This window comes from Centruroides sculpturatus, unplaced genomic scaffold (genome assembly GCF_000671375.1).
Source record: "Centruroides sculpturatus isolate CEXI.00-Female unplaced genomic scaffold, Cexi_2.0 scaffold481, whole genome shotgun sequence".
NCBI classification, from domain to species: domain Eukaryota; kingdom Metazoa; phylum Arthropoda; class Arachnida; order Scorpiones; family Buthidae; genus Centruroides; species Centruroides sculpturatus.
In genome coordinates, this window is record NW_019384715.1 from 408018 (window position 1) to 414364 (window position 6347).

General features: G+C 33.4%; 1 pseudogene; it reads right to left on the reverse strand.

Annotated features, from left to right (window-relative positions):
* The window catches only part of LOC111627911, a 3978-nt pseudogene extending 2177 nt beyond the window's left edge, over nt 1-1801 (reverse strand).
* Nucleotides 1802-6347: the final 4546 nt, after the last annotated feature.

A 6347-nucleotide genomic window follows, 5' to 3' on the forward strand; every position in this document is an offset into this window, starting at 1 on the left:
ACTCGTGTGAATAGAAAGTCTCTAAGAGCGCAAAAACATGCTGGGATCTTAATGGAAGGGTACAATGATTTAAAGTCCAAAATCGTGATGTAATCCGGGGAGGAGATCAATTTCAATTGCTGGATCAATTCAACGGGATTAGAGATGGTAAATGGGTAGCCACTTAAGTGCGGAACAAGAATGTTATGGATCGATTTCTCCAATTTACGCGTAGGTGCCTTGGCCTTATCTACAACCGGTCTAAACTGTTGTCCTTCTTTGTGCGTTTTTGCGAACGCAAATAACTTAGGAACGTCCGGGTTATCCATTGTGATGTCTCTTAGGTCTAGTTTCTTGGCCAATCCTGTGGATGTCGTCATCAACGGGCATGCACATTCCTCGAAAGCAAAAAAATTATTTATTTAGATATTGTCTGTTGTATATAAGCATTTGCCATGCTTGGGATAGAGACAATTCGTCTTTATTGTTAATATATTTGTTGTCATGGCCAGCTCTGTATATATAAATTGCCTCCATCCATCTCAAATGCTCTGTATGAGGCATGGTGTGGATCAGTGGTTCTCAACTTTTTTTGTTGATGTACCCCATTAGCCCATTAGTTGTTTCTCAAATATCTCTTATATTTTTGTATGTAAATTTTATAATTATTGTGTTAGATATATACAGTACTTATAACTGAGTGCCATAAAAAGACTTTCATTAACTATAATTAAAAGTGGATTACTTATTTTATGTAAATAATAATCAATTTAAACAGGTACTGTACATACATTTATTTATTATTTGATAAGTATATTATATAAAATCACAGAAGTCATTTCAATACATGCATAAATTAAATTTCCTAAAAATAAATAATTATAATTATAAACAAAATTTAAATTATTCTACAATAATTTCTAACAATTTAATGGGATATTTGTTGTGTTAAATCTTCAGCAATTTTTTTCAAAATTTCCCACTTTGTTAACTGACAACGAATGTCTGCTGATGCATCAAGCCTGTTTTTTTTTTAGTTTTTGTCACAAATACATTGTTGAAATGGTAAAAGTTTTCTTTAGACCTTTTAAATTGGACTTTACATAGCTTTAGCTCCATCAGTGCAGATTTCGATGCACTTTTTCCAATCTATTTCATTACTTTGTATGAAATCATCGATTTTATTGAAAATATCAAAACCTGTAGTTGTATTTTTTTAGGTCATTGTGCATTAACAAATCTTCACAAAGCTCATCATTGTACTGATATTTCACAAAAACTAAAAGTACTGTCAATCCACTGACATCGGTGCTTTCATCTATTTTAAAATTAATGCTCGGTTAAATCGAAATTTTACTACACTACAGGTTCACTCGGCACTAACGGCACAAATAGACAGGTAAATCAAGTGGATAAACAAGTTGTTTGGACTGTTAAAAGGGAAATCAGTGTTCATACTGGGATATTTTAAAGCTGGTTTTTGTCATTTCTTCTGTTAATAATTTACAGCAAATTCATTAACCTGCGCCATTTTATAATGAAAGTTAGATGTACCCCTTTGATTTATGCTCGTACCCCTAGGGGTACATGCGTACTCCGGTTGAGAACCACTGGTGTGGATGATCTTGGCTTCATTAAATATTGGATGGATATCAGGATCTGTAGCATAACGAGCTAGAGTGGTTGTTGCTTTCTTGCGCTGTGTGTCAGCCTTGTTTTCGTTTAGTCTCACTCCTAATGAGCTCTTAGTGGAGCAAATGTATATTAAATCGTCATCACACCTATGATCCTTTAGCGGGACGACATATACTTCCAATAGCATGTGCTTGTTGGGAGTATCCTTAGCATTATGGAGTAGATGAAATTGACTAGGACACCTCCTATATGCGATGCTGATGTTTCTTTCTAGCAATTTCAGAGTAAAGCTTTTGTAAATATGGGTTGTACAAGACAGGAACTCTGGACAAGTTATTTATAAGGTTATGATATCCATGGCACTCAGCTATATTAGATATAGACTTAAGCTCAGATTCTAGAGCACTGTAGCATTGTCCTGTTGCAATTTCCAGTTAATTACATTTGGGCCATTAATTGGTAAAAGTAAGTTGTCATAGACATCTTTTGATAATTTTCAGAGTTCATTTTACCACTAATAAAAACAATGTCTGTCTTACCACCATATCCAAAACCTGCTCACACCATTACTGATCCTCCTCTGTGCCTTCTACTCATTTTTACTTTTTCATTCATTTTTAAGTCATGCCAGTAGCTTGAAGAGCCATCTTGTCCATCTAAATTCCATTTTTTTCCACCTGTATACACTATTTGATGCCAATCTGAGATTCAGGACATTTTTTCTTATGCCCATTGAAGTCTAACTAACTGGTGCTATTCTTTAAGAATTGAGGCTTAGCATTTTTTTCCTATGATTAGTAGTTTTTTTGTTAATTCCTGACATATTGATACAGCATAACACAGTGGTGCAGTCCATTGCCCTTTTACACCCTGATAGTTGTATAACACAACTGTTTGCTGTAGCATGATAATAGAGGCCAGTTTCATCAGTGTTGTAAATATCATCTAAACAGAAATTCCCTAAAAAAAAGTAGGAATTTTGCTATTGTTCAGTATTAACATTATCTGTACTGCCTTTTTGCCATGCATTTTTTAATATTTGATATTGTCTTGCTTTACTTCAAGACAACCAATAATCACTTGCTTTAAAATTCTTGTGGCTTAGCTGTTTAGCCATTTGCTCTGACCTCACTTTCACCACTTGCTGATATTTATGCCTTGCTTGTTAACTATAGAAAATTATTGATCTAATGTGAAGGATGCCTCATCGGTAAACAACATCGGCAAATTAGTTAGTGTTGGTACACTTTTGATTTGACATAACTCCACACAGAAAAATTACATGGGGCCAAATTCAGTGAACGCAGTGGCCAACCAATATCTTCTCGTAAAGAGATGAGATGGCCCAGAAACAAGTTTGTGAGAATTCCAAGTAACTTTCTAGTAGTATGCGATGTGGTGCCATCTTGCTGGAACTGTACATCTTCCGGATCATGATTGTTGAGTAAACCATTAACTAATGGATGGAGAAAATTCTCAAGCAATTCACAATAGCGTTCTGACATTACTGTCACTCTAACAATTGCTCTATAAAATTTTTTTTTATTTTTGCAAAAAAAAAATAACGTAACAGTAACCCCACCACATATGAGGGCTAACTCCCTGTTGATTCTCCAGATGACAAAGCTCTTGTCCTCACCTGAACTCCAGATAAGTAAAATATTTTCTTACTAGAACTAAAATCAATTTAAATAAAAACAAAACTTTCAAACATTCCAGCAATCTAGATAATCCTTTAGTTGATGCCGTAACTCCACATGAAAAGCTTTTCTCCACCCAATTCCTTGCTTTCTTTGATTCTCCACCGTTCAGTGTTGTTGATTCCTCCTGAAAGCCTCCAAGAGCTCTTGTCCTCAGGTGAGTCGAGGTTGGTGATCCCCTGATAATTCTGTACATAAAAAAAATCATCTCAAAGTATTGTTCTCTTGTTCATCTCAAAATCATTATCAAAGTATTTTATTTTGAAAATATCCAAAGTTTAGTTTACATATTCACATTCCATTTCTTCAATAGCTCTTGTCCTGTCAAGGTTGAGGTTCCATTCTGGCTTGCTCATTCCGTGGGAGCCAAATGGCCTCATCCACCTCCACTTTTAATTCTTCAGACACTTCTGCCTTTTCGGGTAGGATGATTAACTCTGAATATCTTGAATTTTTAACTCTTCTAAGGGCATGTTGAAGAGCATGTTTATTTACATTTTGTCTGGTCATAATGTCAATTAAATTCTGCATTTTATTTTAAATAATTTTAGCATTCTATATCGTAATATTGAATTTGTGTGTGATATAATTTCGATGTTAAGTTTAAGAAATTTTGTATTGGGTTGAACCAAAAGTACATTCGGTTTTTAGAAAGAAATAAAATATACTATTTTGAAATAAATAAAAACGTTTAATCCACAATGTATTCACTCCTCTGTTCAATAACCTTACGCCATCTGACGGGTAGTTTCATAATTTTGTTTGTGATAATTTTTTCAATCAGAAACCCACCCAATTGTACAATGTGATTTTTGATACCTTCTAGAGATTGAAATTCTATGCCATTTAAATTATTCTGCAATGAACGAAAAAGATGATAGTTTGAGGGAGCAATATCTGGAGAATATGCAGAGTGACTCAAAACATCCCAGTTAGTCTAGAAGTTTTTGGCTCACGTTTAACGATGTGTGCGGTCTTGCATTATCATGATGGAATACCACTCCCCGTCGATTTGCAAATTCTGGACGTTTTTGATGCACTTGCAAGCCTTAAGTTAATCCAGTTGGAGACAATATTTATTGGAATTAATTGTTTGGTTGTTGGGTAAAAGCTCATAATAAAGAACCCCTTTCCAGTCCCATCAAACTGAAATCATTACTTTTCTGGGATGCAAACCAGCTTTAGTTTGTGGCACTGGAGGATCACCTGGCTTACTCCAAGATCTCTTGCGTTGAATATTGTTGTAAATGATCCATTTTTCATCACCTGTTATTAATTGCTTTAACCCCTTCTGAGCCGCGCTCGAGTGTGACTCGAGCAAGTTTTATAGTCTTACGTCGTTAAGGCCACTTTTGAAAAAATTATTTTTTTTGAATTTTTGGAATGTTTTTTAGGTCCCCAAATTTTTTCAGAATTTTTTGCGCACGCGAAAAAAATTTATCGCGATTTTAATGAGCCTTTGATAAGGCTCGATGAAGGCTTAATGTTTTTTTAATGGGAGTTTTTTATCAAAATTAATTTATCATTCTAAAGTTGTAGCGCACCGATTTTCCTTCGGTAAAGTTATTTAAAGCTGCTTTCTGATGTCAAAAACGACTTCCGATAGTTTTTTAATTTTTTTAATTAATAGATTTTATTATATAGAAGTTTAATTAATTAGGGGGGGTCGGAAATCGCAATAAAAATTATAATTTTTTTAAAATATTTAAAAATATACCGCCAGATTGAAGTCACCCTACTTTAAACCCTTGTCCTCCCGCGATGTCTATGAGAATGTCCCGGGAAATCGGACTCCAGCTGTGTTCAAGGTCACCCAGCTGTGTAAACAATGACTCATCGATGTTATATTTCACAGAAAGACGAGACAAAGGAAAATAAAATTTGAAGCTTTTTCTTCAAAATTAACGCATTTCTTTCGTGTTTTTTCAGTTTTAAGTATTTTTTATGCTTAATTAAAAATTCTAAAAAAATGGGCGGCTCAAAAGGGGTTAAAAAGGGATCCTCTTCATTGCGTTTTAAAAGTGAATTACATACAGAAACATGCTCAATAAGGTTTCGTTCACTTAACTTATGGGGAACCCAAACATCATAACGGGAAGTGTATCCAAGGCTAGCCAAATGTCTGACAACAGATGTTTGGGATATTTTTAAGATGTCAGCTATCTCTCGTGTTGTTTTATGCCAATCATTTTGAATTAAAGCTGTTACAGACTCATTTTCTATGGTTGAAGGTCGTCCTGACCGAGGTGCATCTTTGAGAGAAAAATCTCCTTCCCTGAATTTTGAAAACTATTTCTGGCATGTTTGATCAGTAACTGCATCCTCCCATATACAGCACACATCTTTTTTTGAGTTTTTATTGCATTTTTTTGTTTTCAGAAATAATAGAGCATTAGATGTCGAAAATGCACCTTCTTATCTTTCATTTTAATGTTTTTTTTTTCTTAAAAGTTAAGTTTTAAAAAATAGCTGTAATTAAACTTACGTAATAAATATGCAAATATTCGTAATGTCAACCTAAACAAGTTAAAACTTGATAATCACAACAGAGGTGCCACAGACAAGCGATTATGTATATACCCGAATGACTGTTTGGTTCAACCCAATACAATTTTTCTCTCCCTAAAATAAACAATTTTATATTTTTTATATAGATTAAATAAAATATTGAAAATTTTAAAATTTTCTTCTCATTCAAAAAAACTTTTGCTTTTTATTTGCTAAAATGTACCTAAATAGTTTCCAATTTTAACACAATATTTATCTCTAGCTGATAATTTTTTTTAAAGTAATATATGTATTAAAAAATTAATTTTTCTGAATGTGTCTACATGCTGTGCTACAAACCCCAGTTGCCTTCCTAATGTATTACATGGTAAAAATCGATTTTGAATTTGGAATTTGTTAATTAATTTCAATTATAACACGTATATTATAATGTTAAATTAATTTTAATTGTAATATATTGGGTTGTCTGAAAAGTTTGTGACGATTTTGAAGGAAAATTGAAACGCAGGAGATTTAAATTTTAGT